Here is a 25,878-nt window from a genome sequence, read left to right as displayed (position 1 = left end):
GAATCTATCAGAATATCAGGCCCAGAAGACGGACATGAGTTCGACTGAAATTTGAACAGGATGAGGAAATGGACCCAGATTGCTTTTGAGAAACTGTGCAGTGCTTTTACTGATCCCAATCTTCTCCCTGAGACAAAGGACCTTTTCTTTTAGCAGCAATATTTTTCAGGTGCCATCATATTGTTGTGGACCTTGGAATACTACAAACTTTAAGAACTAAAGTTTTAGGTCTCCCAGTAAGCAAAGGAAAGGTATATGGTATGTATATACCAACCAAGAATTATACAGAAGAATTGATTTTAAAAATGTCACTGGAGAGAAGTATGAACATTAAAGGATATGTGTTGTCATACAGGAAGAACAAGAAACAACTGATGTAAAGCCCACTTGATCCATTAGTAATCTTGCAATGTCAAAAATAGTTCGCATAAGATGAAGCAGACAGTTTCAGTTACACAAAATTGACAAGCATAAAATCAATACAGTTAAATTATAAGGGAAATATTAACTCAGAAAAATGTTTCTGGAAGGATTATAGTCAATACAAAGTCAATAAGCATTTATTTAAAAAGTCAATAAGTATTTATTAAGCTCCTACTATATTCCAAGCACTGTATCTGGAGATACAAAGAAAGGCAAAAGGCAATCCTTGTTCAGGAACTCACAATCTAATGGGGAAGACATTATTGAAACAGCTATGTATAAACAAATTATAAACTCTGTGGATTATATATCCAATGAAATTTATAGTCTGTGAAATAGGTATTATATATGTATATATACCCAATTAGTTTTTCATGTATGAGTAGCAAGTACTATATCTATTATGTTTTAGAGGTATGAAAACTGCATCTCAGGGACTTCTTGATAATAATAGTTAGCAACATTGGAGAAGAAATTCAAATCCACATCTCTAGATTTTCTTTTCTAAACTGTCAGTATAGAAAGCACTGTTTTCTAGATTCTCAGTCTGGAATACACACTTTTCCAGACTCTTTTAAAGAGTCTAGAAAAAAAAAAATTTTCTGGATTCTCAGCTCAGACTCTCAGTCTAGAAAAAAAAACATTTTTTTTACTAGATGGTCAGTCTAGAAAGTACTCTTTTCTAGACTCTTCTGGAGTGTCCTCTAGACTTTCTAGAAAACAGCACCATCTAAAGGAGTTCTTTCTAGATGACCAACAGCAGTGAAAATGATAATTTGTAGACTGGGAGCCCAGAAAATAGTCCAGGAAAAGGAATGTTTTCTAGACTGAGAATTTAGAAGAGAATGCTTTCTAAACTGGCAGTCCAGAAAAAGAGTGTTCTAGAGGACTGGAGGTCTAGAATAGAGTCTAATTTAAATTCAGCAAATGCTTATGAAGTATGTAGTATAACCAACTTACTACATTAAATTCCAGGGTGGCAAATGCATAGAGAAAGAGAGACAGAGACAGAAAGACAGAGAGAGAGAGAGAGAGAGAGAGAGAGAGAGAGAGAGAGAGAGAGAGAGAGAGAGAGAGAGAGAGAGAGAGAGAGAGAGAGATTCCTTTTCCTTAAGGATTTGACATTCAAAATAAATTGTAAGTTTTTAGAGGGCAGGGACTGGCTTTTGTTTTCTTTTGCATCACTATAGCTTAGCACAGTACTAGGCACATAATATGTACTTCATAAATGTTTAGTGATTATTGACTAATTTCAGACTACACATTAAATAAAGACAAATCCAAGTAAGATGGAAAATAGCGACAAAACTAAAAGAATTAGGAAAGTTTTCATTAGAAAGGGACATATAAGTGTTCTAGATTCTACAAAAGTACAAGCAAGAAGGGAGTATGTTCCAAACATGATACACAGTCTATTTCAATGTACATAAGTGAAAAAGGGAATTAAGCATCAGTTTTGCTGGAATACAGGGTATAGTGAAAGATAATAAAAGGAAGTAAATTTTGAGACATGAGTTGGAGCTAAATTATAAAATATTTTAAAAGTCCAGGTAAGCAGTATTTGTCCTAACAGTGGTCCTGAGCTATGAGTCAAAAGGAAGATACTCATGTAATTTTGTAACTTGCTCACAGTCACATGGATAGCAAATAGAAATGCCAGGAATTGTACTTGGGCTGTCTGCTCTCAATATTACAACTCAGACAAAAAGTATAAAGATAAAAACCTATTCACATGTCAGAATAAGAAAGAAAAGTACCTATTGACTAAAGATGTGGCAAGCGAGACCAGAGATAACACTTTTTTAGGGGAGGGGTGTGTACAGAAATAGCTGCCCTCGGTTTGACATTAAATATAAGGGTATGATGATTTATTTCCAAATGAAATAAGAAAGATAAAAAAAAATTCAAAGTGCTTTTTTTAAAGATACCAAGTGCTAAGCACATAATTTGTGTGTATAGGGGTATGTGGGTATATTTTACTAGTCTTGCAAATAAGCACTAAAATTTTATCAGCCCTCCCCCAGGATATGCTTAGGTAGCAAGATGAATTAAATCAGCATTCTTCCTGAATAGCCTGGCATATATTGCTACTCATACATGTCTACTTTCAATATATTTATTGCAATGAAGATAATATGTATTATACATGCGTACATATAATACACATAGCTCAATCACTAAAACACTTTGAGATTTTGATAACATTTTTCCCTCTACACAAACATATACACATATATGTGTATGAATATATATAGCATCTCTGTATGTGTATATGAGTGTATGATATGATGCCTGATGTGTTTTTAGTGATTGAGATATGTGAAGATATAAATACAGCATAAAACTAAGTACATTATTTTTTGTACCATAAATGGAAAGAAATATAACTAAGAAGAATGTTTTTTCTGACAAATGGTTCTGTTAGTGGCCTTTCTGTCTTTTTAATTTTTTTCCTATTTGATGCATTTTTTTTTTGGTTTTCAATTTCTCCCAAATATCAATATGCCTTATGATAACACAGGCTGATATTTGTGAAGCACTTGGTGGTTTATAAAAGCCATTGCCCACAATAGCTCTGTGTGTCAGTTCATTCAACTGTCCTTGTCTTCATTTTACTGATGAGGAGACTGATACCTCAAGAGGTTAATGACTTGCCCATGGTGTCATAAAGCTAGCAAGCCTTTTGATTTGCTTTTGCTATGCCACAAATCTCTTAACTGAAGGAAATATACACCTTATTCCTGGGGCTCTGAAAATACCTTTTTATCAAATTTGATTGAATTTGTGACATGATTTCATATGTTTCCCTCCTTCTCTTTTTCTCTGACACTCTATACTCAGAAAGCAGAAAGTCATATTATGATAAGATTCTGGGATAGTTCTGTTCGAGCAGCCCAGAATTAGTTTCTCCAAATGTGGTAGCATCAATTCCCTGTGAAAGTTAGTACAATCAACAACCTTCAGACTGAATTTCAAAAGGCAAATTTCTATAAATTCAGAGTATTTTTGTAAGAGATACAGCAGTGATATTTGGAAGATAATATAGCCAAATCTGAGTTGGCAGGAATTTCCCAACTCTCCCTTAATTAAAAGGGTAGGAAGTTTTTTTTGTCTTTGTTTTTGTTTTGTTTTTATTATTAGTGTTTCTGTTCTTGTTATTTTCCCCAATCTGCTTCTGGTTTATCTGTTTCTTCCCAATTTGATATCCTTTTCCTCCCATTCTACAATAGCAGCTAGAGCACCTCTTTTATGGGTCAAGAAGCTACTGGCTTCTCTGCTAATGTAATGCTGAACATGACCCAGTCCACAAGAAAGAAAACAGCTCACTGCTTGCATTTTCTCTTCCATTAGCAAATGAAAACCTGAAACTAGGGGCCATTTAACAAGTCACCTTACTAATGGGTTAACACTTGCCACTCAAAGGGAAAAGAAGTGTAGGCACAAAACCCGCAAAGGAAATATGCTTAGATGTTTTTCGTTAATTTATTTTGTTAAAAAGAAGACAAAAGCTTTGCAAAATAATTGCCCTAGGAGGAACCCATGGGCCAGAGGCCAGTTTCTCTTTTAGAATCATAAAAACAACTAATATCCCCTTAAGGAGTGCCAAGTCAATCAATCATAATTTCTAGTGGTATTCTGATTTCACTTTAAGATGGCAGTGTGTTTAAATCTAGACTAATTAATGTCAAATATTAACAAAATGACCTTTATTTCTCCCTCTTTTCACCTACGGGAGGAAAAACTTAAATAACAGGCAATAAACAAAACCTTTCACTAGTTTTTGAAAGATGCCAAGTGTTGATTTTATTTTGCTAACTATCAGTTCCAATTATAAACATAACCTTAATTTTGGAGATAGCTACATCTGAAACCTAAATGGCCAACTCATCAATCATTTACTTTTTCTTATATGGAAAGCAAAATTTTAAGTGACTTCAATAATTAATTTTTGCTTTTTATGTTATAAAAACAATTAGAGATCAAAAAATTCTGCCCAGTTTATTAACCTTTCAAAGTATTGCTTATGTGCCAAAATTTTATGCAAATGAAAAGTATCCAATGATCTGTAGATTTTATCTTCTAATTTTCTTTTAAAATATGTTCCCTTTTTCTGGATTTTTAAAAAAAATAATTAAGTAATTAATGTGTTTGTTTATTTATTTATTTATTTATTTATTTATTATTAATTTTATAAATTTTTGACAGTACACATGTATAGGTAATTTTTTACAACATTAACCCTTATACTCCCTTCTGTTCCAAAATTTTCCCCTCCTTCCCTTCACCCCACCCCTCCCTCAATGGAGGCATCCCCATACATATTAAATATGTTATAGTATATCCTAGATACACTATATATGTGCCGAACCGAATTTTGTTGTTGTTGTTGCAGAGGAAGAATTGGATTCGGAAGGTAAAAATAATCTGGGGAGAAAAACAAAAAATGCTAACAGTTTACACTCATTTCCCAGTGTTCCTTTTCTGGTTGTAGCTGATTCTATCCATCATTGATCAATTAGAATTGGATTAGATCTTCTCTATGTTGAAGATATCCACTTCCATCAGAATACATCCTCATTCAGTATTATTGTTGAAGTGTATAATGATCTCCTGGTTCTGCTCGTTTCACCCTATTTTACCCCTTTTTCTCACAATTTCTATATTCCCTTCTCCTTAGCTTACTCCTTCCCTCTCACTTTTCAATGAAGTGGAAGAAGTTTCACCATAAATCGAATATGTCTATTGATATACACTATGTTCATCTCCCTCCTTACTTTCTCTCAGATATAATAGGTTACCTTTGCCTCTTCATGAGATGTAGTACCACCACTTTATCCTTTTTTATGATATAATTTCCTTTCCACCTCTAGTTTCTAGGACAAATTATATATGTGTTTTTTACATATGTTTATGGGAGAAGTATAGTTCTCAAGATTTATTTTTACCTTTTTAGAAATCTCTTGAGTTCTACATTTGAAGATCAAACATTTTGTGTAGATCTGGTTTTTTCATCAAGAATAGATGGAATTCATTTATTTTGTTAAATGTCCATCTTCTTCCCTGGAAAATGATGCTCATTTTTGCTGGGTAAGTTATTTTTGGCTGCATACCAAGTTCCTTAGACTTTCGGAATATCATATTCCAGGCCCTTCGTTCTTTTAATATGGACGCTGCTAAATCCTGGGTTATCCTTATTGTGGCTCCTCCATATCTGAATTGATTTTTTCTAGCAGCTTCCAATATTTTTTCCTTTGTCTGATGGTTTTTGAACTTGGCCACTATATTTCTTGGCGTTTTGTTTAGGGTCCCTTTTAGTAGGTGATCGATGAATTTTTTCAATGTCTATTTTACCCTCTGTTTCCAAAACGTCTGGGCAGTTCTCTTTGATAATTCCTTGGAAAATAGTGTCCCAGTTCTTTTTTTCCTCACATTTTTCAGGGATTCCAATTATTCTCAAATTGTCTCTCCTGGATCTGTTTTCCAGGTCTGTTGTCTTCCAATAAGGTACTTGACATTCTTTTCAGTTGTTTCATTTTTCTGGTTTTGCTTGACTACTTCTTGGTTTCTCCTTGAGTCATTCATTTCTACTTGTTTGAGTCTAATTTTCAATGATGTATTTTCTTTGCTCACTTTTTTTATATCTTTTTGTAATTACTTCTCCAGGCTCTCTTGCCAAGCTTCCCTTTCCTTTTTCCATTTCTCTTCTATCTCTCTTGTGCTCTCACAAGATAGATTTCCTCTATGAGAATCTTATGTATAGAGGAATAGATCATATCCTCCTTAGGGGATTCCTCTGGAGACAATCTGCTTTTAGTCTCCGTTTGAAGTCTGCTCTCTCTCCATACAAAAGCTGTCAATGGTTAGAGCCCTCTTAAATTTTTTGTTCATTTTGTCAGAGCAGGAATCGAAGAAAACAAATTGACAAGAGAAACAATTGGTCTGTTTTTTTGGGGGGATGGGGGCTGGATGGTGTTACCAGGCTTTCTCTACAGACTGCAGGAGACAGCAGTGAGGCACTAGCAGGACAGCAATGGCTGCACTGCGTCTGCTCTCTGAGGCTCTAAGAACATGCTGATTCACTCTGGGTGGGGATGGGAGTGGCCAAGTCCCCAGAGACACTAGATTTCCAGGATTTTATTCTTCACCTCTGGTGTTTATACCGTCTCTGCTGCTCCTGGCTTGCTGCCAAGATGGAAAATTCACACTGGGGTAAAAGTTTTTTCTCAGAAACAGAAGAGATCGTACCCCTCCCCACTCCAGTCTGAACTGTGTGAGCTGCCTGCCTAGCTCTCACTGCCTGCCTAGCTCTCGCTGCCTGCCTAGCTCTCGCTGCCTGCCCTCAGTCTGTGCGCAGTCTGCTGGTGCCTTCCCCCGAGCAAACACAGACCTTCTCTGGTGAATTTCAAAGATGTCTTCTGTTGGTGATTATTTGTGGGTTTCTTTTCCGGTCAAGCATTAATTCTGAGGCTTGTCATGAAGTAGGTCCTGAGAGAAAATGCAGAGCTCAAGCAGCTCTCTGCCTCCATGCAGCCATCTTGGCCAGAAGTCCTAATTTTCTGGATTTTGGATTTAAAGCAAACTTGTTCCATTCTTATCTATTTGAAGAAATGCTTTGGAAAAACTCTCTGAGAACCATCTGCACACAGAAAAAGGACTTTGGGGACTGAATGTGGATCACACTCTAGTATTTAGTATTTTCACCATTCTGTTATTATTTGCTTGCTTGTTTTTTTTAATTCTCATTTTTCCCCTTTGTCATCTGATTTTTCTTGGGCAGCATGATAAATGTAGAAATATGTTTAGAAGAATACCACGTGTTTAACCTATAGTAAATTACTTGCTATCTGGGGGGAGGGGGGAAAGAGAGATAAACATTTGGAGCAAAAGATTTTACAATGGTGAATACTGAAATGTATCTTTCCATGTATTTTGAAAAATAAAAAAGCTATTATATAAAAAAAGCTCTTTCCTCTGTATTTTTCATTATTGGGAGTTTAATTCAGTTAATCACAGCTGAATTGAATTTCTGCATCACAGCATACACATAAAATTATATTTAAACTATAATAATTAAAAAGAATATAATCTGGCTCATGAGCTAGTGAAGAGCAGGATGCTTTAGGGATAGACACCAGATAAAAAAATTTTAGATAGGTAAGAGATTGGATGTACATTCTCACTATATCTGACATGAGACAGTTTTCCTGAAGCCTTTGAAGATATTGCAACTAGTAGTGCACTGCTGAAGAAGAAACTCTTCTCCACAATCCTTGCTACTCAATTCTTACGTATTATCTACTTCAATTCTGCTTTCTCAAGTAACATTAGATTTAATAACAACAATAATAATAGCACACTTTATAATTTTCAAGTGCTCTATAAATATCTCACAACCCTGGAAGATTTATCCCCATTTTACAGAAGAAAAAATGGAAACAAAGAGCAATTAAGTGACTTGATTGATGAGAATCACCTAAGTGTTTGAGGCTTGATTTAGACTCACATCCTCCTTATTTCAGATCCAAAGTAATTTCTTATATCATATACCCACCTTTTCAATGGACTACAAATTATTCTTCTTAATTGACAACACTTCCCTTCATATCAAATCTCTTATATTATGATTTTACCTTTTAAAATCTCTTGCTTTTTTTTAAATATCATCACAGGTACCTCCTCTACAGAAAACCTTTGCTGGTCCTCCAAGCTGTTTGTGCCTTCCTCTCTGATCTACCTTTCAGTTAGCCGATAGCTGTATTTTATGTACTGTAACTATTAATATACATGCTATTTCCCTCACTAGATTGTAAACACCTTGAGGGCAAAAGCTGCCTTTTACCTCTTTTTGTATCCCTAGTGCTTAGCACAGATGCTGATATATAGTAAGTGCTTAATAGGTGCTTGATTAATTATTTGATTGAAGATACAGATTTTGAGAGGAGCTCTGGGTAAGAAACCCATTGGAGCAACTAACTCTTCATCAGTTTTGTAAATGATGCCTTTTCAAAGTGCCCTTCTGTTTTCCCTTTCTCTTACCTCTTTTTACCCTTTGGTCAGGATATTATGATAACTCTTTTCTCACATGGTCCTATTTTCAGATGGTTTTCAATGTATCTCAACTAAAATAAGGCTTAACATAACTGAGGAATTACCTGGGGGAAGGGGACAAGAAGGTTTGCTTTTTGATAGCAGAATATTAGAGGTAAAAATGCTTCCATGACCTGTTTTTAACTATTTTATTTTGATTAATTGATCAATATTTTATTGATATTCTTTGTTTTCTACATCACCATGTTATACCATTGATCACCCTCTTTCATTCCTCCCAGAGAGTGGTACCATAAGATGGACATTATTTTTTGGAGGTGGAAAAAAAAGGTCAGCTCAATGGATGGATATATTGAAAAGGTCAGAAAACTTTTGTAATATGGAATACCCATGAACCTTCCACCGCCATAAAGGGACATTTGAAGTGTTTTCTCATATTTTTATTTCAATATTTTTTGATTGTAGTTATTTTGTTACATTTATTTTTGCTGTTAGTGTTATTGTTTTGTTGTTTTATTTTTTCTCATTTACATCTTTATAAGTATTATGTATATTGTTTTATTGATTTTTATTACTTCTTTGCATTAATTTATATAGATCTCTCTATGTTTCTTTGTATTCATTAAACACATATGATGGGATATTACTGTAATATCCCATCATATGAATTGCCATAGTGTGTTAGCTTTTCCCTAATTGATGGATATTAACTTGGGTTCTATTCTTAGCTATCACAAAAAAGTACCATTCCAAATATTATAGAGTACATGGACACTTTCCCCCTTATCAATAGGTATAAACTCAGTATTAGAGTCTCTGGTTCCATGAACAAAGACATTTTAGTCACTTTATTTGCATAATTTCAAATTGCTTTCCAAAATGACTGTGCCATTTTGCAGTTCTATCAACACTGTGTTAGTGTGCCTATCTCTTCATAATCCTTCAGCATTGTTGCTATTTTTGTCACTCTGTGACCTAAAGACATAATAGTTATATAAGGACAAAAAGGGAACCTGAATTTTGTCTCTGACCCATATCCCCTAAATAGGCTCCCTACTCATAAGGCCAGTTCTGTGTGCCATGAGAAATTCCATGGAGTTGAGGAAAAGTATGGTGGTAACAAATCATTTTAACAGGAGTATCATATCTGAGTCTAATTCCTATTCTCTATAACAACTTTTCAAAAATGTACAGCATCTGTGACATCTCCTTTACCCTTCTATTCTACAGGATGAATATACCCCCAATGACATTCACATGGTCCACAGATCCTTACCATTTGTATCATTATACTCCAAATTACTCTAGTTTGTTATTATGTATCTTAAAAGTTGGGAACAATAAGTGAATGCTAGGCCATACAAGAGCATGCATTTTAGCATCTCTCATGCCAAATTTCTATATGTGCTTTCCTATAAACTGATTTTTGTAGAGGTAAAAGAAAAATAAGATATGAATCTAATAGTTTGAGACTAAGAGAATAAAATGCATTAAGTAGAGAAATATATTTGAATTATTCATTTCTTGGTTTTCTTCAATCATGTCATAAATTGCCATGAATTCTGCAAAGGTAGAGGAAAGGCACAGAATGTAAACTGGGCTTAATTGTCAATGCTGTTGAACTTTGTTATAATATTGATGAATTGAGCATTCAGGAAGTTCCCTGGTTTAAGTTCTGCCAACATTTGGATGCATGACCTTGAACCATTCATTTAACTATTCAGGATCTTCATCTCCTCATTTGTAAAAGTAGCTCCCCTATCTCACAGAGGTGGCCGGAAAAGCTAAATTAAAAAGACAAATTGTTCTAAATGCCAAGATACTAAGGCAAAAGGTGCCTTATAAATCTTTAATGGAGAAGTCAAAGGTCTATGAGGTACTGTTATCCCACTCAAGCAATTAAAAATCTAACCTATCTGGAAAGTATGGGGAATGACTCTCACAGTATTTCTTTCATTAACCATTGCCAGTAGGTTATAATATCTGTGCTCTTGCATTCCTTGTCTCTCAGCAAACCAACCTCCTTCCTTTTCTTTTTATTAATTGTTTCCTCCTCTCCCCAGTTATCTAACCCTGCCCATCTCCTACTCTTTTATTCTCATCAACTTGTTCTCCTCCACTGCCCCCTGCCCCAATTTGTGCCAAGCTTCTCATTATGAATGATGTTAGATTGCTGACCCTGTGGGGGTTGGTTCCATGCCAACAGATGTGCCCTAGAGGTTGATGTGCCCACAGAAGCAAAGCTACTACTGCTGCCGCTGCCTGCACTGAGGTGCAAAGAGAATTGGAGGCTATCCAACAGAGGGTCACTCTACTGATAACAGATAAGCATTTAGAGAAATTGGCTAAGTGGTTAACTAACAAGAAAAAGGATCCAGGTAGGGTTTTCCCAGGGCCTACAAATCATCTGCATTGCTTATCAAGGCAACTACTTCCAATTCATTCTGGTGAATAACATACCAAAAAAATAAGATTCATGTCCAAATCTTTATTCCAACTGTTATAATTAAGCTCAGAAAAAAGGAAGTTAAACAAAACCCCCAAGGGAAAAGCAAATCCCTTGAAAAGAAAGAACCAGGTTTTTGGAAAAAGTCAATTCAAACTCAATCTTTTATTTGCTCCACTTTGAAATAAGACAGAAGATGGAAAATTGTTTTTGCAAATGGCATTTATATAAATTAAATGTCTTATCTCTCTAATATCTATATTCCCTTTGTGGCTTCCTTAACCAGCACTTAGCTAATTTCCGAATGGTTTATCTTGGTCTGCCAACCTCCTACTTTCATTCACTTCCAATGAATCAGTTCTTAATTTCAGTTGTGTAAGTCACTGTTTTTATGACCAGAGAAGTAATCTCACCAAAGCTGATTCCTGCCCCCACCTCAGATTCTTATACACTAGGCTGACAGTATTTTATGCCTATAAAACTTTGCACTGAATTCCACGACTCTGTTCTGTCTCCAATCTACTGTGTACACTGCCACCAGATTTGTAGTCCTAAAATATCATTTTCATTCCAATACCTATATCTGAGCAAAACTGAACTGTCTTTCCATTTCTCATAAGAAGAAGTCAAATCCCCAAGTATGAACTCAGCTATAATCAGATAGGCATCTTCACTGCCACTGAATCAAGTGTTTTACTTATTTAACCTCCCACTGTTGGAAGAATCTTCCCCTCCTTGCTTTGCTTCTTATTCTTAGCCTCCTAAAATTCTGCCCATCCTTCAGACCCAACTCAAATCCCACTTCTTCTAATAAAGCCTTTCCTGGCTCCCCAAGACAGATATCATTTCTTCCGTCTCAAAAGTCTTGAAGGAAATACTGTCATCACTAATCTGTCATTCCTCCTTTATTGCTTTAGATTGTTCATTACCTATTTGCTTCTTTATTCCCCAAATATGCTGAGGGCATCTTGAGAATCATGGTAATATTTTTCATACATTTAACATTTTTGTAGCAGTGACTAGAACATAATAGCTACTAAGGAAATATTTAATTCAATACTTAACATGAATTTACAACCCTCTTTTGTTGCATTATGCTGGAGTCAAAATAGTGGAATGGGTAAAATTTGGAACATGACATCTATTTCTTTACTTAATTTTGGAGGCAGCTAGGGTTAAATGATTTGCCCAGGGTCACATAGCTAGTAAGTTCCAAAGGTTGGATTTGAATTCAGGTCCTTGGGACTCCAGAGCTAATGTTCTATCCATTGTGTCATCCAGCTACACCTTATCACATTTATTTTTCATGATCTTCCTAACTTTGATAAATCTTCCCTACCATGCCCTCTAGCTGGGCTCTAGCTAACCAGGGCCATTCACTATACCATCCCTATTCCTAACTAGGAAAGAAAATGACAAGTTGTAATTATAAGGAACAAATGGTTAACACTACAATTCTTTTGTGCAAAAAACAATGCTAGCATGTTCATCATAAGCAGTATGTTATATATATTTTATAATAAACAGAAGATGAAGAAATTGAAAGAATGGACCTTTTTAGTCTTTACTGTTTTAAAAAAGAAACAAAAACAAAGTGAAACTGTTCCTATAGAATTAATTTTTCTAATGAATAGAAAAATAATTTATTATACTCATACACTAATCTTGCCTCTGAAACCCCCTCAATTTTAGGTGATTTTTAATGTTTAATATTTTATTTATCAATATTTTGTATATCATTTATTTTTTATATTTTAAATTTTTTACATTTAGAGCATTCTAAAATTTTATATAATATTTTTTTCTTTTAAAAATTACTTCTCTATACTTTATGGAATTCAATTTAAGTTTCACTACCTGTATAGTAACTTTGCTTTATTATATATTGATTGTTACTTTAAAAATGGCATTTATAACTTACAAATCTACCTTCTATCTAACAAATATGTAATAGCCTGAATTTTAAAGTAAACTCTTCAAGGAAAGGGCTCTTAACAGAAGTGGAGAAGTGGGAAAGGAAGCAAGAATGGAGGATATGTAAAGAGGTAAGGAAAAAAAGAAAGAGAAAGGAGGAGAAAAAGAAGAGGAAGAAAGAAAGGATCTTCATTTCTTAATAAAAACTAATTTTTCAGCTCTGTTATGGATACAAATACCTATTAAACAATTAAAAGTATTGACTTAAATTGGCAATTTTATGTCAAACAAGATTTTTTATACAACTAACATCAATTTTCCATTTTTATGATGACATGTCCAACCTTTAAGTTGTGATGTAACTGATTTAAAAAAAAATCAGTCATTTTCATTCTCCTCTTATTCCCCCAAAGTGAGAAGGGGGAGGTATGGGAAAAATGAATTGCTTTAAAAATCTTCAAGAAAAAACTGTAAATATAAAATGTATTTAACTACAAAGACATGATATTTCATTTACTTAAAATGCTCACTTTTAAAATCAAAAGAGTGGCTCCCTGCCAGTATACTTAGTCTCATCCTGAAAAGGACACATACAAGAGTATCCTTCACTTCCTTTTTTTTTTTTTTTTTTTTTTTGAATGCAGGTGCTTGTTATTTAAGCGATAGTGAATAAATAACCTTTATGCATTTAATTCCCCTGAGCAAAGGATGTCAAAAAAAAAAAAAAAAAAAAAAAACATGGAATGAAATGGGCTTGCTATTTGGATCTTGTCTAATTAAGGTTGAGATAAGACTATAAAACTCATTACACTCACCATTTAAGCCAAATTTAAATACCCCATTTCCCAGAGGTGCAAAAGAATTGTTCACATCTGTTCTGTATTCTAATAGATCCATTTTTAATATAAATGAATTTGCACTAGGGGCATTTTGGAGATTTTGAGTTTGATATTTTTTAAATAGCTCAGTAAGCTATTTTGATTTCTTAAAAATTTAAAAAAAAATATGAGCTTGAATTGTTAGCCATTGCTGAACATCAGTCATTAATTAATAGTGATCAGCTATTAATCAGTTCTTTGCAAACTTTAAAGCACTATACGAATGTGCTGTTATTAACACTACCATGAACAATAATGATAGAGCATAGAGGTTTGGATGTACTCATCAGAGCTAGCTCTCATGCAGGCACACTTGGCTTCAAGTTCCACTTTCAACAAAATCTAGCTGAGTGAGTGAAGGTAATGTACTCAGCCCTCTAAGCAAATACTCTAAGACTAAGTAGGAGGCATCAATTCCTATTGACAGGATAAATTTCATCATGTGGATTTCACTATATCAAATCAAAACAACAACAAAAAACAGATTGATGATAACAATAAATCTCTCTGTCTCTGTTTCTGTCTCTGTCTCTGTCTCTCTGTCTCTGTCTCTGTCTCTCTCTCTCTCTCTCTCTCTCTCTCTCTCTCTCTCTCTCTCTCTCTCTCTCTCTTTCTCTCTCTCTCTCTCACACACACACACATACACACACAGAGAGATTCTCACTCTTGCCTTCCCTTCTCTCTCTCTTCCTTTCATTTTTTCCTTAATCTTCTCATCCTTCCTTATGTCTAATATGTATTGAATTCAAAATGTGATGGACTCTTATTACATTTATTTCATTATAGAATTATACTCATGTATTTGGAGAGAGAAAAATTTAATCCCACTGTTAGTTAAAATGTGTACTATGAATAATTATGTAGAGATGTAGGTTTAAACATCATGGAGATCTTTACATATCTAAAATGTGATTCCCCCAAAGCAGCATGAGTTACCTCAATTGATAATTATAAATCATATATTATTTCACCAAATAGGAGGAAATTTTCTTTTTTTTCCACTCCAGTTGTCAATTGAGTCAATGGCTCTCATTTTCTTTTAAATAAAAATATCTTGAAAAGAAATTACCCAAAGTGCCAAATTATTCACTTAAAAGCCTATTATTGACACACACAAAATAATATATGAATTGCACATAACAATCTGACATTTTTCAAAAAATTATCAAGCTTCTAAAAAATCTGTTGACTCACAGACTCTTCTTTGACTCCAAAGACATTCCATCGTATTCAAATCCAATTTCTTATGCTCTCCAAATGACCTCAAAAGAAAAGGCAATTATCTGCCCAAAGTAACTTTCCTGAGTTTGTCCTTAAATACTTGTATAAAAAATCCAAAAGAAAATGAATATACAAGATAGATAAGAAAAAAATTCAACCCCTAATTTTATGTTAATGCCTCTTTTCATGGCTGCCATGTTTTGAGAGATATTTTCTATTTGATCCAAAAAACTGAAATGCTATAAGTGTACAGAATATGTGGCAGACACTTACTGAGTGACCCTGGATAGTGCCTTAGTTTCTTCATCTGTAAAATGAGTTGGAGGAAAAACTTCCAAACTATTCCATTATCTTTGCTAGAAAACTACAAAAAGAGTCATGAAAAGTCAGATATAACTGAAAAAAAAAAAAGATAAAACAAAATAAATGCACATAGGAATATAAGGCATATTGAAGGAAGATTGAACATTCTAAAAATAACATTTAAGAATATTGAAACCTGAAATGTAAATTTAATTTGTCTTTCTGAATTTTGTTAAACTATAAAATATGACCATTGAACCTTTTTGTTTGATGTTCATGTGGATTATCTAATATTATTTGAATTTAGTTTTATGTAGCTAGAAATTTATCTAATCTCCCAGAAAAACTTATTGTAGAGGAAGGTTGACCTCAAAGATGGTCTAGTGAAGTCAGATGATTACAAAGAATGCTTAGATCCTAGCCAGTGCTTGTTTATGGTTCTCTTCTTTAGATCTACCCACAGTTTGTGTTTTGAGTTTTCCCAAATAGACTGAAACTGATACACATTTCAAACTGCCCTTCTTTTGGAAAGTACCAACTGTTTTGTGATCCAATCAGGCAAATTTGTTAATACTTTTGTCTGAACCCCATATAAGGTGACCTTAGAAACATTTTAGGATAGAACTACCCCTTCTTTCCAGCTTTTCTTTCTACCAAACTACTTGATAAACTTCTTTCTAAACTATTTCAGATTTTCAGATTTGGTTTTTAGGAACAACATTCACAATGATAACAAAGCTTAATTAACCCTTGTTTTGTTTGAGATGCTTGACATGAAATCATAAATTGTTGGAGATGGAAAGGATTTTAGACACACTATACTCCAAATGCCTTATTTTATATATAAGCAAATGGATCAAACAAATGAACAAATAGAGGATCAGATTGTTAACTGCTTGACTCAAAGTCACGTAGCTAGCCAATGTCAAGAACTAGGCTAGAACTCCGATCTCCCATAAAGACAGTAGGACACAGTAGGATATAGCATTGGTGCTTTGACTTTCTGGCTGGTAGGATAGAATACTAAGTTCCAGAGGACTAAGTCTATAAGCTGATAGTCTTTTTTGCTGTTGTTCAGTCGGTCTGAATTTTTGTGACCTTTTAGACCATGGCATGCCAATACTGTCCATGAGGTTTTCTTGGCAAAGATACTGGAGAGATTTGCCATTTCCTTCTTTAGTAGATAAAAGAAAATAGAAGTTAAGTGATTTGTCCAAATGATCTGAAAGGAATCACACAATTATCGCAGATTGAACTATTACCCACTATCCTAGGGTATCATTAATTCATCAATGAATCAAAAATCCCAAGCAAAACATTAAGAAAAAAATGTTTTCAATGATGTCACATCCCCAAAACATATAAGCTTGCAGGAATTAAAGTTTTCAAAAAATAGAGACCTAACTGAAGAGATAAAAATCCTATGGCCACAGAGTGAAGTACATATCTTCCTCATTGCTCTGTCTACTACTTGAAGAGTAACAATGATCCTTTAAGCAATAAAAAAATCAGTTATTTTATCTACCTGGGGAGTACTCCATAGAAAATTACTATAAATGCATACCAGAAGTATAGTTATTTGGACCAGGACCAACAGAGATTTCTCCATGAATTCAATTGAAAAACTGAGAAAACAACTATTACAACTATAATAAAATTTAAAGATATTCCGGGAATTATTGTTGTCTTTTAGTGTAATATATCAAGAATATATGATTATATAAAAAATAGGAAGGAAAAATTAGATATCTTACTTGTTAAGACTATTTATTACTTTACTGGCATGACTTTTGAGCATTCAATATTATCAGTGGTCTTAGGAGTTGCATCATTTCTCTGGCATTAGTTCTTGACATAATCTTTGCTCTCTTCTTTCTCCTTCACTAGCTCCTTATCTTTTTTCTGATCCCTTAATGATAATGTTTGGCCACCCATCTCTCATCTTGTTCTCTTCTTTCTCTATGCACTTGTACTTGGTTATGTTATTCATTCCTCTAGTTACAAATATTGACAAGTTAGAAATTTATTTTTTTACCATAAAGCTACCTGTTAGTTTTCTTCCTAAGAGCTATGTTTATTGCTGCTTAAAGAACATGTCTACATAGATCTCACACCTCAAACTCAATATGCCCAAAAGAAAAAAAATATTTTCTTTTTTTCTAAGCCTGCCTGCTATATTGATTCTTTAAAACTTGGTTTCTACATTTATCCTTTCCTGTTCCCCACCCTGCATAAAATTTTTAATAACCAGATTCTTCTTACTCATTACTTCTTACATCTATCCACTTTCTTCCTGTTACCACCACCCTAATATTAGCTCTTATTTCCATCCAATCTATTTTTAAGAGATATTTGAAATATCTCTTAAAGAATTTTTAGACCTTATTCTCCCTTCCTTCAAAAATAATATTCACAAATCTGATAACTTCTGATACATTAAAATTTGTAAAGAAATGTTCAGAATTCTTCAATGAGTCTCTATTGTTTTCTAAATAAAATTCAAAGAGCCTGGGATTCATAGCTCTTCACAGTACTTGTTCAATTTTCTCTTAGATTCTGAATTTCTCTCTATGTCCTTGGGATGCTATAAAAGTGAACTGGCTGATACTACTTTCTTTCTTCCTCTTCCTATATGGTTCTTTAAGACATCTCCTCTCCCAAAAATATACTATCCCATTTCCCCTCAACTTAATAAAACCATCACCATACATGTGTTCTTCAGAAGAACATACTGCAAAATATGAAATAATTTTAGAAAAAAATTTATCAAGCTAATTTGGTAGAGAACAGGTGTGGCTCTCTCCCTAAATACTAGAAGATTTATATTATATGTGATTTTTGACAAAGGTTCTCCACACAGGAACCCCATGTGCCTCAGGTATACAATTAAGCAATTTTAAAGTCTTAAAGCAAGGTAGAATGAGATCTATGAATAAGGCAAAACAGACATTTGGAGTGGTCCACTCAGTAGTTCCTAAATGTGGCAACTCAAAATAACTATTTGGGTAGATTCAGGACTAAATGAACTAGAAATTTTTGTAGCCATCTCTGGCACTCCCAGAGAGTTACTGGGATCAAGCAAAATTTGAGGTATGGACAACTTTTGATCACATAAAGTTGAACAGGATATATATATGTGTGTGTGTGTGTGTGTGTGTGTGTATGTACATACATACATACACACACATATATAATTTTGCCCATACAGTATAATAAATTGTTTCTTACCACACTTTGAGTTCTCTCAAATGTCACTTTTCCTAAGGTCCTTTCAGTGACTTTCCTAGTGGACAATAAACTTTTCTCCTTTCCACATTGCTGAGAAGTTTGTATTTCTACTATAAACCTGATAAATGTATATGGATTATATTAACACAAACACATTCACCCTGCAATACTGTAATTTCCATAAAACCAAGAAATACATTTAATCAATGTTTCTCTATCAGAATTCATCACAATGTTTTGCCTAAATGAGTTCAATGAATAATTTTATTGAATACATTCATATTAGTTTTTATCCATCTTCACATACTTCTCCCCCTTGTGACCAATGACATACATTTTTGGGAAAGTAAAGAAGGGTTATGATGTCATTTGTTAACATAGAACTGTAAGATGTTAACCAGCTCTTTGCAACCTGATAATTTGACCTCATTAGCTGAGAAGTCTGACCAACAGAGTTGGGCCATTCAGATAGGGACAAAGTTTAAAGTGAGGCCATTTGGAGTAGAGGAATAACTGCATAATCATTTGCAGAAGAAGACATAAATGAGCTGCAATAGAAAAACCTGAAGAATTTAAATGCTTGCTACCATTCTTTTGATTCTATCCAATAAATGATGGAGAGAAAATTAAAAGTATAAATAGTTTTCATTTACATGCATTTCTGAGCTGATGTTTGAAATACTACATTTACTACAAGGCTAAGATCATTTGCGATACTTCAATGATAAATGGAAACCCAACATGCAATAAAACACTTAAAAAAGCATTTAATGAGCACATGATTAAATCACATTGTAATTGCTTGAATTTTTTAAAAAATTAGTAGCTCCTGCAGTGTTTCTGATGAAAATATCAGCTACATCATCATTATTATCATTGTTCAAAGATCATTAACTTCTTAATAAACTAGCTGGCAACAAGTCAATAAGAATTATTAAATACCTACTATGTGCTAGACATTGTGCTAAATAATAGGGATACAAAGAAAGGCTAAAGCAATCAATTCCTTCTAAGAGTTTATAAGATAACTTGGGGAGATAGATAGCAAGCAAACCATATATAAAATAAATTAGAAATAATCTCAATGGCAATACACTAGTATTAAGGGGAATCAGGAAAAGACATCTTATAGAGGCAGAATTTTGTCAGAATCTTAAAAGAATTGTTGGGAAGGGAAATACTTTCAGACCTGGAGGACAGGCAGTAAAAATACATAGAATCAAGAAATGCAGCATAGTGTTTAAGGGACAGAAAGGAAGCTAGTAGCTTTGGATTAAAAAGAGAGAGAGAAAGAAAGAGAAAGAGAGAGAGAGAGAGAGAGAGAGAGAGAGAGAGAGAGAGAGAGAGAGAGAGAGAGAGAGAGAGAGAGAGAGGACAGAGAGAAAGAGAAAGACAGACAGAGAGAGAGAGAGAAAGAGAAAAGAAGAAGAAGAAGAAGAAGAAGAAGAAGAAGAAGAAGAAGAAGAAGAAGAAGAAGAAGAAGAAGAAAAGAGGTATGATGTCAATACTATGGTATGAGAAAGCTTAGAGAGATAAGAAAAGACCAGTTTACAGAGTTCAAAAAACAAACAAACAGGATTTCTTGTAAATCCTGAAAATAATAGGGAATCAATAAGGAGTTTAATTCAGTCCTTTTTTTCCTGATTATATGCAAACAAATGATTTCAGCATTCATATTTTTTTTTTTAATTTTGAGTTCTAAATTCTTTTCCTTCTTCCTTTTCCTCCTCTTTTCTGAGAAGGCAAGCAATTTGATACAAGTTATATATATATATATCTATATATATATATATAGATATATATATATATAGATATATATATATAGATATAGATATAGATCTAGATAGATAGAGAGAGAGAAACATATAGATATAGATATGTATATATACACACACATAGTCATGAAAATCAGTTCATGATTAGAGCTGTGCTTTAGGAAGATTAATTTGATTACTGAATAGATAATTAATTAGAGGAGAGATATTGGAGGTAGGCTGACCCTCCAGAAGGCTATTGGAACATTCCAAGTGTAAAGTGAAATGGACCTATAACAGGATGGTAGCATTCTGAGAGGAAAGAAGAGGCTTTTATATAAGAGTGGTTGCTAAAGTAAAAATGATATACTTGGCAACAGAATGGATATGGCAATAGACAGAGTGAGGATTCAGGATAACACTTAGTTGATGAACCTAGATGACTGGGAGCAGGTGATGGCTTCAAGAATAATAGAGAAGTTGGGAAACAGATAAGCTTGGGAAGGAAAGATAAAGAGCTCAGTTTTGGACATTCTGAGTTTAAGATGTGTGATGTATAAGGTATATTCAGCTTATAGATGTCCAACAGGCAATTGGAGACAAACAACTGCAGGTCTGTAGAGAAGAGGGAATGGAGGAGATAGTACAGCAGCAAGTCTAAGGAATGTAAAAAATAAATGATATCAATAAAAGTCAGTTCAAAAAAGGAAGTGAGAGCAGAATGGAGAAACTGTATATAAATGTCTTTTTCAAGAAGTTTAGCAGAAAAGGAGAGCAGAGATAGCTATCGGTTAAAGAGATAGTAGAGATAGCTCATGAGGGTTTGCTTTATTGCTGCTATTATTAGTAATAGGTCTATTATTTTATTGGTATTAAAAACTCCTGCTTTGGAAATTCCCTCCAGCAGTAGAGATCAGCAACCTGCTCACAGGCATACCATTATTATGTATTAACAGTGGAACATAAAGCCAGGTCTTACTGCCTCCGAAGCTAATGGTCTCTCCACTACAACATGCTATTACTCTATTAATTATTTAATTATTATTCAGATGATATACTTGTATCTTGCACATAGTAAACACTTAATAAATTGTTATTGATTGATACCTTGATTCAATTAAAGGAAAGTTTGTTTTCATAGACATGAAATAGCTAAAATTCCACATGATTTGTATGAAATGATAATGTGAGAAAATATGTTCTTAGAATAAAATTTAAGGGATGGCCTTACTTCATGATATTGTACATGACACTGTAGTAGGTACTGAGACAGAAAAAAAAAAATATTAAGGTATGGTTCCTTTCCTCAAAGAGTTTTAAATGGCGTGAAATATTAAAACAAAACAAAACAACAACAATAAAAACTATAGTTACAACAGGAGAGTTCAAGTTCATTGCTCTCCAGTAGTTTTCTTGGCATTTACCATTTCCTTCTCCAGCTAATTTTATAAGTGAAGAAAATGAGGTAAACAGGATAAGTAACTGCCCAGGATCACTCAGCTATTAAGTGTCTGAGGACAGATTTGAACTAGTCTTTCTGACTTCATAACTGTATAGCTGCCCTAACTCATTGCTCATTTAAGTAGGACAAAATAGCCGGTAAGAGACAAAGATCCTTTTTCTTTAGGCTAGAAATGGAGGAGGGGGAAATTCATTTAAACTGTCAGTTGTATAATAAAGCCTATCTGTGTATGTATTTGTGTGTTTTGAAATTTTACTCTCTTTCTTAAATTACATATCTGACCCTGAATTATTGGCATTTATTCTCTGTAGTTGCTTTTCACTGTCTTTTAATATCTGTATTAAATGCATCCTAGAAAACTTGATTACAGTGCTTTAAAAATAGATGCTTTAGTTTAGTTTAGTTTTGTTTTGTTTTCCCTTTTAACTTACTGGGAATCTTGCAAAAAAAATTTCACAAATAGGGTACAAGAATTCTAATCTACGTTGAATGAAGATTCTGGTGAATTCACTATTAGCATTGAATTCACTATTAGCATTGGTCTTCAAGGTCACAAATAAAAATTAAAGATAATTTTACTTCTTAATAATTTTAATATTTCCTGTCTCCTAATGCCCCTGTACTAATTCCTATGCAGTAGGCACTGGTGACCAGTTTGAAAACAAAACATCTAAAAAGCATAAAGATTATGTCTTCTTTTTTTTCCTGTGTACTATAATACCCAAAAATCTATTTTAAACATAGGGCCTCAGTAACTACTTGTTGATTTGACTTGAATTTTCAGACCACAAAAGTTAAATTCAGACTGGAAATTCAGTAGGTCAGGTGCTCTTTTGATACAACAAATTATTGAATTCTAGAAAAGCAAAGAAAGACCAATGAGTTGAAAAACAGAAAAGTAGATTATTATTCCCAGGGATTATAATTTAGGGTTAGAGATGTAACGTCCAGGCTAGCCTTCTGGAGGTCCTTTGGATGGGTCTTGGTCTCAGCAGGATAGACACCATGAGAATGGTCAAGAATAGAGTTATTTACTCTGGCGCAGTCTTGATCTTTATGCAGGAGGCATGAGAGCCAGCATGAGGCTGGTCAAAGATAGAATGTCTATTTTCCAGTCCTTCTTAGCCCTTATATAGTTTATGGTAATTACACCATTACAGTATACTGAATATGTGTGAACTAGAGAACCATTAACTCATCAATTCCATTGAGTTAACACGTTGTTTTCAAGTATATTTCACCAGAGTTCCAGCTCTCTACAATTCAGTTCATTTACAATATTTGATAATTTTTGCTTTTTTGTTGAGTGTTCTCCTTGCTAGACAATAATCCCAAATTTGTGATTTTATGTTTTTTTGTTTTGTTTTGTTTTATTTTCTACTAATGTCTTAATGTTATGGCTTCAATAAACTGTATAATAAATAAGCTTTAAGGTTATTTTAATCCAAATGTTTGATACCTTCTGGGGAATGTTCAAAATTATCAACCAGAATTCCTCACTCAAAATGCAATATATCCGTAAATGATGAGCATGAAGAGTCTGCAAAATCAGTGCTAATAAAGAATTATTGATACATAGATTTAAGAAACATTTGTCAGCTACATACTACTATGTGGAGGATGGTATTCTATGACTTTAATAACACTGAAAAGTTTTTTTTTTTTAAGTATCTCTAAATAATTTAAATGATTTAAGAAAAATATTGCATTTTAAGACATTATTAACTCATTTGGGACTTAGTTTATAAATAAAACTTCCACCCATTTACAAAACCTCAAGATTTTCATAGTATTTTAAAATTTAAATAAAGACCAAAATTCAGCTGTACAGATCATATAGAATTATATATTTTTGTGTATATACATATATGGGAAGCATAAAATTTACATACAATGCTCACTTATTACTGGCATGGAGTATGGGATTTCTGTTCCAAGGTACAGTTAATTTGTTAGCATGTATAGCAGAAAAGTAGACAATATGATTGAGAAAACTTAAGAAAATTTCCTAAATGTGTAGAGGGAATTATTGATTTTAAGATCAAAGCCAAGAATACTCAGTAAATTATGGTGCCTTGGCATCTTTTAAGGAATGACAATTTGGAAAATGCAAAGAAAAATCCCCTGGTAGAATGGTTAAAATAATGGTTGTTGCTTTGTTGTACACTTAATTTAGTCCTGTCCAACTCTATGGTCCTATTTGAGATTTTCTTTGCCAGTATACTGGACTGATTAGCCATTTCCTTCTTATTTGCAGATAAAAAACTTGAGGCTGACATATTTAAGTAACTTGTGTAGGGTTACTAAAGTAGTATCTAAAGCCAAATTTGAATTTAGGAAAATAATTCTTCCTTATTCTAGGTCTGACACTCTATATACATAGCTCTCTTCCCCCTATCTCCTACCCCTTCAAAAATTAGACTTTGAGTTAAAGATTGTGGCTTAATGGTCCTAAGTCAGCAATCTAATAGAATGTGACCCTGTGATTATATCTTGCTTTTCCTGTTTCCTCATCTTTAAAAAAAAAAAGGGGGGGGGATTGCTGTCATGAGAAAAGTGCTTTATTAGTTAAAAAAAGTTACAAAAATGTGAACTAATATTGAGTTATTATATAATTTCATTTTACAATCTAATACCCAGAATGAATTAACACTTTTATTTCTAATTTATCATATATATATATATATATATATATATATATATATAGACTCATTGTTTATAAATGGTTATTTTCATACTTTCTATATGGAAATATGGATTGTCTTTTGTTTTTCTTTGTATATCCAGTACAATTGATCTTTTTTAAAATTGGTCTCCTTTTTTAGTAGATATTTAAAAAAAAAATTTATCTATTAGTGCAATCATAAGGTGTGAATGCATGATATTGGGACACAAAATATCTATAATGTTACCATGATGGATATGAAACGAAGAACAATATTTCTAGAGTAAAAGGGCACCCAATCTGAAATGAGAGATACCATAATGTAACTGGGAGAAGAGCCTTAAATTGAAGTCCAAGCTCCTAGTTTGGAATCTCATATTTCCTATTTGCTAGGGATATGAATGAGTGAATGAATGAAAATAAATTAACTAATCATTATGTACTACAATCTGGCAATAGAAACAGAAGTAAGTAGGACAGCTCCTACCTTCAAGAAGTTTACATTCTAATGAAGATAGACAATACTTAAAAGTGAGATAGGGATAAGTATGGATTAATTGTGAGGGAAAATAGTTATTTCTCTCATATTAATAACCTATTATTAATGGAAATTAAGATTTATTTTCTTTTCTACTTCCTCATTTGGAAATAAATCCCAGTAGGTTTTACAGTCAGTTTTTGAAAAGCATTACTGCTCTGGCCCAAATATTTATTCTATCTAGACCATTTTATCTGGGTCAAATTGTTACCCCACCCAGCTAGAAAATGTTATAGTCCAATGTCAGTGACTTCTCACCCATAGTGTTCTATTCTGACAGACTGGGGTCATGTGGAAGGTATATGCTTTGTCCAGATAGCCTGAGGCTAGGGATAGCCTGGGAGTAAAAACTAAGTAATCAAAGGTCCACCTCTCATTAGAAAACTCATTCTTTCATTAATTCTTAATCATTTTGAACTGATTCCTGCTGTTGGGAACACCTACTCTTCCAAGGGGATTAGGTATCAAGAGATTTCCGAGAAGGTTATTTTTATTTATTAAAAAAAAAAAATCCAAAAGATCATATTTTATTATTTGCTAGCCATAATCAACAAAATTATTAATTATCCAGAAATTATGTCTCTTGAGCCTCTAATTTACTATAACTGGGGAGTTACATGGGGATCTGTCCCTGTTAAGATAAGGAGAAACCTTATCTCTGGGTGTAGGTCTCTGGTCAAGTCAATTTCTCCATTTGTGCTCTTTCTGTGCTCCAGTTTTTTCACATGTAAAATGAGGGACTATAGCTAATGATCCTATCAGAATAGTAGCAAGAATTGCTAAACTGATTTAATTTCCAAAATTTTACAATGAAAACATATTGTTAAAATTTTAAGAAATAAATTTTAATGCTAATTAAAATATATTTGTATAAAATTAATTTCAGCAGAGAATGAATTATATTATATGTTTGCTGGGAGAGATACAAATAACCTTGTGTTTAAATCACAATAAAAACTGGGTATTTATAAAGTACCTTAACATTTGCAAAGTTTTA

At 33.3% G+C, this 25,878-nt stretch overlaps 1 protein-coding gene across 6 annotated transcripts in view; it reads right to left on the bottom strand.

Moving 5' to 3' along the window:
• ERBB4 (erb-b2 receptor tyrosine kinase 4) overlaps nucleotides 1-25,878 on the bottom strand; it is a 1,327,834-nt gene that overhangs the window by 783,987 nt on the left and 517,969 nt on the right. The gene's annotated exons all lie outside the window — the stretch shown is intronic.

The sequence above is a fragment of the Sminthopsis crassicaudata genome, chromosome 3 (genome assembly GCF_048593235.1).
Source record: "Sminthopsis crassicaudata isolate SCR6 chromosome 3, ASM4859323v1, whole genome shotgun sequence".
NCBI classification, from domain to species: Eukaryota; Metazoa; Chordata; class Mammalia; order Dasyuromorphia; family Dasyuridae; genus Sminthopsis; species Sminthopsis crassicaudata.
This window is presented reverse-complemented; position numbering and strand designations above follow the sequence as displayed.